Raw genomic sequence first — 10,726 nt, 5'->3', positions numbered from 1 at the left:
TTCAGCAGGAAAGAAGCCAGGCCAGGGGCTCCAGGGGTGCAAGTCACCCCTCGTGACCCGCTCTCCTCCTCCTCCAGGCTGCCTGGGGGGCCTGAGCTGATAACATCAAACACCCCAAGGCCATTTCGTGGAGGGTAATGGGGCAGCACAGACCTCGCAGGAGGGAGGTTTGAAACAACTCCGAGATTATATTTAGGACTTTTCCACAACAGCTGTACAGTAATTCACAGAGAGGCTTGGAAAAAGAAGCCAGCCCGGTTATCTCTTCCCTGGCAAATCACAGTTATGCCAACATCCTGAGCACAGATAAAAAAAATTAAGACAAACCTCCTCAGCAGCCCTAGAACAGCTCTGCTGTTATTTCATAAAGCATTTTTCTCCAAAAGTTTGTTGTCCTTAGGTTAAGATACTAACCTTTCTCCAAACCCAAACATTTCCAGTAGAGTCCCTCCACCTCGGCCACACTGTTGAGCTAAATTACAGCCGTGGGCAGCCTCAGCCTGGTTTAAAGATGCTGGAAGCACCAGCTTCTTTTCCACAAAAATCAGTGGGCTTGGGACCAGACACGGAAAAAAGACACTCTTTGGTTGTTAAAATAGAATCAAAAGCAGAGGAGGACTTCCCACTCTCTGCACAATTGCTGAGCATCCCCACTTCCCTCCTCAAAACATACAGACCAGCCACTGACTGCAGGAAGAAATGTTTACATCTGGGCTGAACGTTGATGAAAATACCACTCAGACTCAAAGAAAATAGAGAAATTCTCTGAAAAAGGCAAGATCTCAAAGGAAAAAAGGCTAAGTCTGTGCCATCACCTCATCTAAGAGGAACGGAGCAGGGGCGAAGGGCTCCTTTTTGCCCCGCTGGCACGCGCAGCTTGATACCTGTAGTAGGTACCCGAGCCTTCTCTTACCAGCTGAAGCAGGCCTGTCTGAAGGCTTAGCACCAATACACCAGACTGCTCACCTCCATCCCTCCATATGCTGGATGGCTATTCACCAGCACCATACCATGGAACCTTAAGGTGATTAAGAGATGCCGCCTCCTTCGCTCAGGTTGCGTTAAAAAAAAACAACCAAAACCAACAAACCAAAAAAACCCCCAACCCAAAACACAAAAGAGACCATCACCTCATCTACCTGCAAGAGTGATTTTTCTGGCAGAGCCCCAGGCAATTGAAGGACATCCTGGGATTTATGCATGATGAGAACGGGTTAAATTACATATTTGTAACGTTAGTATTTTTAAAACACCAGTGGGTTTGGGTTTATGATTAAGTGAAGGGAGCTCGGAGCAGATCCCAGAAAGCAGTAGGTGCCCATGACTCACAGGCTTCACAGAAAGAGGTGGGTGTTGAACATCTCTCAACACAGCACCGATATCTCTCTCCCTGATATATTTTGGGAAAGCAAGTACTGCTTCATCATCAGTTACTCAGCAGGAACAGGAGTTAGACTCATCTCTTGCATCTGTGTCAGTTATTTTTTGCTGCATACCTTCTTCGGTTCAGTTCCCTCCCCTTTCTTCCCCACCCCCCCCGCAAGTGGCAAACATCAACAATGGAAAAAACAAAAGCTATCTCTACAGTTTTCAATGCCAAGTGTTTTTCACAAGTTGTGCTGCATTACAGGAGGCAGAAGTGTAGTCTGATATCTGCCCGAAACACCAAAACACTCATGAAAAGCTCAGAGGCCCAAGGCACAGGCAGAGATGAAATGCAAATCCAAGTCTCCAGCTCCCTCAGTATTCCCCAGCCTGCAGCACATCTCGTTGAGTAGAGCGCATACAGAAAATAGGTGCATTTCTGCAGAAGTATCACAGAAACGCATTTTGGACAAGGCAGGAGAGCCAAAGGGACTAGAGTTTCTAATTATCTCCTTCCACACACACATGAAAGCATCGTGCAACGTAACAGCCAGTTCCATTGCATACAGCTGGACTTGGAGAGGTGGCACTTTTTTGGGGGGGAGACGCAGGCTGCTCCTCTCTGAGAAGAAGGATTAAAAGAGGTGCGCATGCTGATGACCTTACCACCGCAGCCAGGCTCTGCTCTTGCTTTCACCCTCTTCAAGGGGATAGCTGACTCCTGCTCAGTAACTACAGGGAGGCCGACACAAGGAGGAAAAACCCAGCCCCCTTTCTCTGCTCTCCCCACAGCAGAGGTTTGGACAGCGGGCTGGAAGCTGCAGGACCCGCCACGGGGCTCTGCAGCACCGTTAGCCAAGGCACAGGTCCGCCAAGGATGCCAATCAGCAAAACCGCAATGGGCAATTTTACCAATTAGCCCGATCTCATGGGACTGGGCAGTTCTGGCTTTATTAGCTCAACAGTGCTACAGTCTTCAGCCCTAGGCCTGCTTGGGGAGGGGGCAAGGACTGAAACCACCACAAACTCGGGAGGAGCTCGTGAGCTCAGGTTTTATCCACACGGAAAGGAAGCCTCTGCGGGAGAGCAACAAGCATGATTGCTCCGTGTATAATTAGCAAAACAGGCAAGTGATTCATGCTTTCAGTCTGGCAGAACAGATGTGTTTTAAAAACAACGGGATGCTAAGTCAGATGGCCACACTGCTCTGGCTGTGAATCGCCCTGACGAGCTCCTGAAAGGGTCAGCGGGCTGGGTTTTGGTCTCAAGCGAGTCGCCCCCCTGTGAAGTGGGTGCCTCCAGCTGAAGAGTGGGCAAAGGCCAACACAGGCCAAGGCTCCTGCCCCACAGAGTCAAGCCCAGAGCCCCCGTGGGCACCCAACAAGCCAAGGGAGCAATGCTACAAGCACTGATTTATTCCTCCTGCCACGGGGCTCTTCTTCCAGAGCAAGGCAGCAGTGCTGCGAAGGCCCTTCACCCCAAGCGGAAAGGCATAGCATCACGCTGCCTCACCGATGTCTTCTGAGGGAAAATGATGAATACCCTTGGGAAAACGGACAGAGCTCAGCATGCCTTTGAGTTCAGCACAACTCCTCTCTTTCCCCAATACTGCACCTAAATACACTCCTGGACTAGAACAACCCCTCAGCTGCCACTCACATTAACACAGCCCTAAGAGATGCCTTATTAACCAACAGACAAGCAGCTGTATCCGGAAGCACGGACCCCTTAGAAGCACTCTAAAAGAATAACTGTTTGCCAAGCACCTCTCCTTGCTTGCAGCTTCAGGAGCTATGGACCAGATCAGCACGGATAAAACTGCAGCTCCACAGACTTTTATAGAGATCAGCCAACTTGCACCAGCTACGCTGCTAGACTTGGGTGTCTGGATGCGCTCGGATGTCAGAGAGCGTAAAACATCCCAAAAGCAGTCTTTATTTTTAAACTCTTCCTTAAAACACAGTCACGTCTCCTTTACCGAGCCCCACGTTATAGGGCAAATCTTCCCTCCCTCTTCACATACCATCCGCATGAGTGGGAAGCGATTCTGAACCTCCAGAGCTGTATGCTAACCCCTACAAAAACTACAGCGCAACACGAACAAATAATGCTTGTTTATTGGGAAAGATGCTGATCACTTTTCTTTGCAGAGTGACCTCCAAGGCATCCCACAGTTGGTATTTCTTGGGTCAACAACAATCTTTCAGATGCCGTTGTCGCAGCTGCTGGTTTTAACTCTCGCAGGGTAAGGGAAGGGGTAAGTAAAGCAGAGAGGCGCCTCCAGAGGCACGGCGTCTACTACGTACCATCACTATAAAGAAATTAATTGCCAGGACCCCATGTCCTAGTGCTCTTAATTTCAAGGGGGGAAAAAATTGCCTTGGGTAAGACAAGAAAGGGTTTGCAATCTCAGAGCCCTGTCAACTCTACTTTGGATCCGGTTTTCTTCATACACAGCTCCTGGTGGCAAAGGTTTTACAGGTCAAGCAATGCCGTAACAGATGCTCTGTGGCGAACGGTGGGTTTGCCTGGATGTAATTCAGTGAAGCTTTATAAAACAATTTGGCTGACGAGGCACGTGCAAGTAGAGAATCAGCTCATTCCTCCTAAGCCACGGTGGCTTGGCAGAGCTAGCAGGAATAAGGGGAAACTTCTTTTCCTCACTGGAGTCAACAGCAGTATGCCTGTGTGTGGATGGGGAGGTGGATGTAAAGGTGGGTCCTGTGATTACAAATGCATCACTTCTCCAGAGGCAACACAAAGCAGAGCCATGTCCCTATACTTCAGAAGGTGTCTGAAAGCTGACCTGAGATAAAGCAAAGTTGCTCTTCTCCTGGGTAGGGGGGAAAAAAAAAAGTGTCACTCCCAAAAGGCTGAGGAGAGAGGGTCCACAAGGGCACCTGTGTTGATTCCCTCTGTCTGCTCTCCTTGCTCAGGACTTAGCCATGATGATGGCTGTTCCCTCAACCCAAGCAAGCTCGCAGCTGAGCCCCTTCTGCTCTAAGGCTGCCGACAAAATCCTCCCCTTCAGCCCCTCCTGGCCCACTGCTCCTGGCAGCCGGGGGTCAGTTTCACACGGCCTCCGAAGAGTTAAAGAAAACAAAAATGAGCCTCAAATTCAAGAGGGGAAAAAAGCTGGTATGCAAAATATTGAGCTCAACCACAAATATGAAGAAAGTGTTTAGTTATTTGAGGCCACACGACTTTGGAGGCACCTTTGAGAAATTCTGAAAGCTTTTATTGTTGTCAGCAGCTCAGGCCAGCCACATTTTTGCCCCGTTACTAGGTGCACGTTCCCACATTGCTAAAGTAACCTTAGATGCTGCATGCAAAGCCAGGGACCTCGGAGATACTTTAGTCCGCTCAGACAAAAAGGTGGCTCAGGCAAGAGCAGCGAGCACAGAAGCAGAGAGCAGCCTGTAAGAGACAGCTCTATCGTACCCTCTCCCCACGTTAAACGTGAGAGCCAGAGTCCCTGCCGGCAGGGCGCAAAGTATTCCCAGTGCCTACACCAGAGCCAAGCTCGCTGTTTAAGCTCCTTGAAACAGCACCCACAACCCTTTCCTTATGCAGACTTAAGTGATGGTTAAACCCTTAATTCTCGGACAAGGGAACACAAATATAATAGTATGGGGGGGAACACAAAATGAAGGAACAATTCCTTTCCCCTCCTTGCCATCGCTAGCGCAGTCACGCCACAAGAAAACAGCCCATAGCGATCAATCAGTTAATCAAGAACGGAAGGAGTTCTTTGTTGTTGTTTTAGGCTAGGGTAACCATCAGTGTCACCAGCGGAGAAGGGGGAGTTCCTGTCTCCATGCTGCTGCTGCTGGCTGTCTGCAGACTTGCGCAGATGCCTCCACAAGCTACTGAAGTCTGGGAGGTCTTCTATTCCCCCCACCCCCCGCCCTTTCTTTTCTTCCTCTCCTGTCTCAACAGGGAGAGCAGACCCCTTTGGAAGAGATATCCTCATTTTGTAGATTCACATGCCAAGCAAGCCATGAAGATTCATCAGACGTAGGCAAGCTGGATGGCTAACGCCACCCCCCCCGCCACCAAGCCACCGAGTGACTCAGTGCTGCAGCTATTGCCCCCAAGGGCTGGACCTCAGTAGACTGTCTTGTTCTTCCTGGATAAAAGCTGGCACCAGCTGTAGCTGCTCAGGGGCATGCAGCTTCTCACTACAGTGTGCTTCATTCAGTAAGTCCCCTGCCCCAGCCCTCCAGCACTGTGTAAAGCAATAGCAAGGAGCCAGGTCTCCCTACTCCCAGTAACAAGAACTACTGTCAACAAAGGATGCTGCCACAGTTGGGTCCCTCGGTCAGTAACCGTGGAGGTCATGGGGAACACTAAAAGGCTCTCCTTGAACGCACTGGTTTTCCCTTTTAATCCCAGAGACTCGGGACAGCAGAAAAGGTTGTTTTGTGGGAGGAAGGCTGGAAGCAATTTGGCCAACACAGCACCCAGCGGCAGCAGACAGGGAAGGGTACGTGTGGGTCTCGTACTGCCAGTCCTCGCACAGAATATTGCTCTACAGATACAAAGGAGGCTGCCAGCGAGACAAAGCAAGGGGTTTCCCCTCAGGGGAGACACCCTCAGAGACCGGGTGATGCTGGCCACGCTCACAGTAACATGCAGAAGTGATGGGGACACCCTCTCTCCAAGGCTGGCTCCCAAAACGAATCGCAGGATGACACGGGGGACAGTGAGCAGGCATCGCAAGCCGGCCCCTACCGAGGTGCAGCCCACACGGACCGTGCCTGCCAGAGGAAAATCCACCTGAGCGAAACCCCTGCCCCAGTCCCAGCTCAGATGCAGCGTGGGTGGGCAGCACAAGGCCCATCTCCCCTGACATCTAGCACCAAATATCCAGGTTGCCAACGGCTTGCAATTGCGAGCCGCAGCCCCTGCCACGCGGCAAGGAAACGCTCCCGCAGCCGATAGAGCCGCCGCTGTTCCCGCGCCTCCAAGGCGCTCTGGCAGGGAGGCGAGGGGAGCTGCTTACATTGGCAAGCTGCAGCAACCCAGCAGGAGGATGGAGAAAAAGGATACAGGCGCATTCTTCTGGGAAGAGGGAAGTCAGCAAAATCTGACAATTCAGAAGTGGCTGTAGAGAGTGGGAACGAACGTTTGTCTTCCATGCAAAATGTTTGGCTAAAGGTCAGCACAAGCTCAGAGCGCTAACAGTTCCATTTATGCCAAGAACTGACATAAAAGACATTTTCCTCCATAGGTTTCCAAAAACCACGGACCTTTCTATTTGGAGTAAAAGTGACTAACGCCTCTAGCAGCCCCTGATGTCACAAACTGCTAACCAGAAAGAAAAAAAAAAAAGAAAAGAAAAAAAGCTGGACTTTGGGGATGATAAGGACCATATGTGCATTCCAGCAAGGCTTGTAAACTCACTGAAGGGGGCAGGGGGGAGGAGAGAGGAAGGAGGAAGGGGGGGGGTGGGGAAAGAGACATAATGTGACAAACAAGAATGAAGCCCATGCAAAGGCAGAGCCCAATGAGAACCAGATGCTCTTTGCTTCTCTGGCCAATCTCTCTCCCGACAGGAGGACGACGTGCAACTAACTGCCTTTTTGACCGCTTGTATGAGGTTGATAAAATAAAGTGGGAGTTCCTATTCAGCGCCAGGCTCCCCAGGTTGAAATGCTCCACTCCCGTTTCAAAAAACAGCGTGCGATTTATTGCAACGTCCCCGCCTTTTGTCTTCTGAGGTGCCACATGCAGGGAAAGGCAAATATATCCCTTTTAGCATCCCCGGCCATCCTCTCTCAGCCGGGTACGGCCGAGAAAGTTGGAGGGTGCTTCACACCAGCCCTGAATGAAGTGTTTTTGGTGGGGACCGCAGCCCAGCAGACCACCAGCTGCTGCACGGCAATACGGCACGCGAGTCGCTCTGTGACACTAGGCCAGTTTACACCACAAGCACTGCAGAAGGTCGAGTTTTAGTTAGACTTGAGAACATGTAATCTTAAGAGTTAAAAACAACTCAGATCAGTAGGGCAGAAGCTAAGTGGGAGATGGCAGGAAGGCATGTTGCTATATGGACACACACAAAAAAAAAAAAGAAATACTGCTTTTTTCTTTTGCCCTTTTCCAGCCCTTCTGGCTAGGCAGTCCCACACCACCACAGATACAGATGTAGTCCAGCAAGACAGCAGAGGAAAAAACCAACAACAGCCATTTCCTTCTGTATTCCACTGTCATGCACTTAAAATAGCCCTGAAACAGCTGCATCCCAGGCTGTTAAATAAGTGGATTCGTACTTTGCGAAAAGCCTTTAGCTGGAGGCACAGCGCAATATGGGACTCGACACAGAGGAAGGTGTGATATATGAACTCGGCAAGGCTCCCAGTTACACTAATGCAGAGGCCGTTTGCAGGGAGCTCTCTGGGACACTGAGCCCAGGCACAAGAAGGTAGAATGAACACAAACCCGGGAACAGAGCATCTGATCCCATTGCCAAGTTTTCCTCAAACCTTCCCCAGGCTTCCACCAACCCCAGTCCAGTTAGGGGTGTGAACACAACCAGAGCAAAATACAGAGATTTTTCGAAAGGAAAGCAGCCCATAGGGCTTGCTTACAAAACTGTAACAAGGCAGCACTGTTCCAATACCTGAATCAAATTAAGGGCCGCTCCAAACACAAAAAGCAGCAGCTTTCCTTGCAAGGTGGTGCAGGCACAGCCAAGCAGGGCTGGCTTGCAGTTCCTTAACCCTGTGTTTTCTTTCCTGAAAACCTACAGCCGTACACCAAGGGCACATTTTGTCAGCTCCTATTCAGCAAGTTCCAGGACTGAAAGGTGCCCCATATCGTGCTCTGGATAATTAATTAGCCCTGGGACTTACAACCAGGATCTGCGTTAATGCTGTGCCCTGCTGGCTTGCTCAGAGGCAGGTGGGGGACACCATGGCATGGCGCTGCCCTGCACACGGACGCGCTACAGCTGTCCACGCAGACCCCATTTCAAGTAGGGCACGCAGAGCTGTGTATATAAAAGCATACAGCTTCAGATCATTTATTTACTATTTCTCTTCAGTCGGAATGAAAGACTTGAGGTTCATCACAATAACTGTCTTCATATCAAAATCCTAAGACAACACGGATATGCATACATACATGGTTTCTTCAACGGCCAGGTTCCACAGCAGCGAGTATGAACAGGTCTTTGCTTTTAAAAAAAAAAAACACCAACCATCATTCAGCAATGTGATTTCACATGGTCAGCACACTGGCAACTTGTCTTGGTCTTGGAGTTACTGGAGGACCTAAATGACGCAGGTAAATGTACTCCTTGGAAAATCCCTAACAGGACTTTTAGGGTCCCAACAAGTGCTAGATGAGCATTGAAATTCCTCAGGGAAACTTTACTGGTCCAGCACCACCAAGGAAGTGTCAGCCCAGTATCACCTGGACTGAAAGAGCTGGCTCAGACCAGCTCTTCTTAAATTCATATGCAACATGCACATGCATACATGACACTAGGGATACTAAATAAAAGCCCAGAGAAAACACTTCAGATTTAGACAAGTCCACTGTTTTTACTCTCACTAGCAACGCATACGCTTGAGTGCGGTTCTGACAAAGTACTGCAGGCAACAACAACAAAGCAGGAAAAACAGATTTTAATGCGTTCATGGTATGGTCTAATTTTCTGAGTGTGAAGTCATAGCCCATGCATCTGCTTAGAAAAGGAAAAGGGAACGTGCATAGCCCCTTATGGTACGTGAAGCTCTTGCAGGGTGCCACAGAAGTCATGCATCATTAATGAGAAAAGGTCAGCAATCAAAGAATATAAAGGATAACAAATAACGTTGTTTGCCTTAGCATGCAGTTTTCTGCCTTCAGCAGGAGCGAAAGTGGAATTAAGTTGAACTGAATCTGCATGCAGAGGAAAAGGTCAAGGTTTATTGAATTATTTAGCTGACAGTTTTGAAACATTACTCAGTAGACTTCAAGCTCTCAACTGACTCAACAGCAACAATGTTCCCCATTTGCCCTCACCAAGTCTTCATCTTCCTGCCTTTAACAGGGAAAGCCTAGACAAAAATATTCATAAATAGGACATGCTTCAAGGAGCAATTCCCCATTTTAGCTGAAGTACTTCTTTCCCTCCACCTCATTAATTCCAAATTTTTGTGGTTCCCTTAAAAGACTATGTTTAGTCTTTCCAAAAATGTTAATTGGCCAGCGTTCTTCCAGAGGAAAGCACATCTGATCTAGGTCTGCAGCAGTCATAACACAGCATCAGTAGGAGAAGATGGGACTGGAAGGCCACTCTACACCAGGCTTTTTATCCCCCTCGTGTTTTGCTGCACTGGTAGACTGCTACAGAGACTTAACATTTCTGGACTCGATAGGCAGTGCAAGACAAAACATTTTTCTCACATGCAGCCCACAGGCGGAAATGTTCCCACAGCCCTCTCCACATCCATCACTTGCAAAGGGGCAGGATCACAAAGGCATTTGACAACCACTGCAATCCTGGTGATGCTCTAAGTCGTTAAGAACCCCTGGACAGGACACCAGCAATTGCCCAACATACACTCAGAAGTGTTTGAATTCCATAAACGCACAAGAGAGATGGCTAAACAAACACATACAGCACCAGAAGAAAGGATTAACGCTCTAGTCACAAGGAATCCAAGGATGAGCTTTAAAGCTCCCATTTTTGGGTTGTGGCAGAGATAAGCCTTTTACTCCAGAGTTCTAAACCAACTCGCATAAACATGAAGAGTCCCACTCTGCCCCATACCTATTTTCTGCACTGGAGTCTATGTTGAGCTATTCCTCCCACACACCAAAAAGGGAAAAAAAGGCTTTCCTCGCACTCTAGCTGCTCATGAGTAACTACAATGTGGAAGACATAACAGAACTTCAAGTCCCCGATGCAGCATAGGCCACCAAGGCCTCTTACGCAGCACAGCCAAACTCCCTTCCCAGGCTGAACATTTCGGTCCTCTCCAAAAGACGTCCTCAGCCTCGACTGCAAACAGACCAAGAAGGAAATCCAACACTCATGACTATTGTTTTGCCTGGGCCAGAGGAGCCACTTACAAAGTCACAGAGATGTTCCACCAAGCGGATGTCTCCAAAATGGAAATGAGAGACTTGAAATCACATCTCCCGCGGGAGTCAGCCTAGGCAGCCCCAGCTAGCACCAAAGTAGAGAAAACATCACTTTGTCTCCCTGTCCCCTGTGTTGTGTGTCCCCCCCCCCCCCCAAACCCCATACATCAGACCTCCATGACTGCAGACAGCAAAGTATGGGTACCATCAACTTCATCTGCTAATTAACTCAGGAGGAGCCCATGTCAGCAGCGAGTGAAGACAGCCCAAATTAAGCCGGCTA

The sequence above is a fragment of the Pelecanus crispus genome, chromosome 4 (assembly GCF_030463565.1).
Source record: "Pelecanus crispus isolate bPelCri1 chromosome 4, bPelCri1.pri, whole genome shotgun sequence".
NCBI lineage: Eukaryota > Metazoa > Chordata > Aves > Pelecaniformes > Pelecanidae > Pelecanus > Pelecanus crispus.
This window is presented reverse-complemented; position numbering follows the sequence as displayed.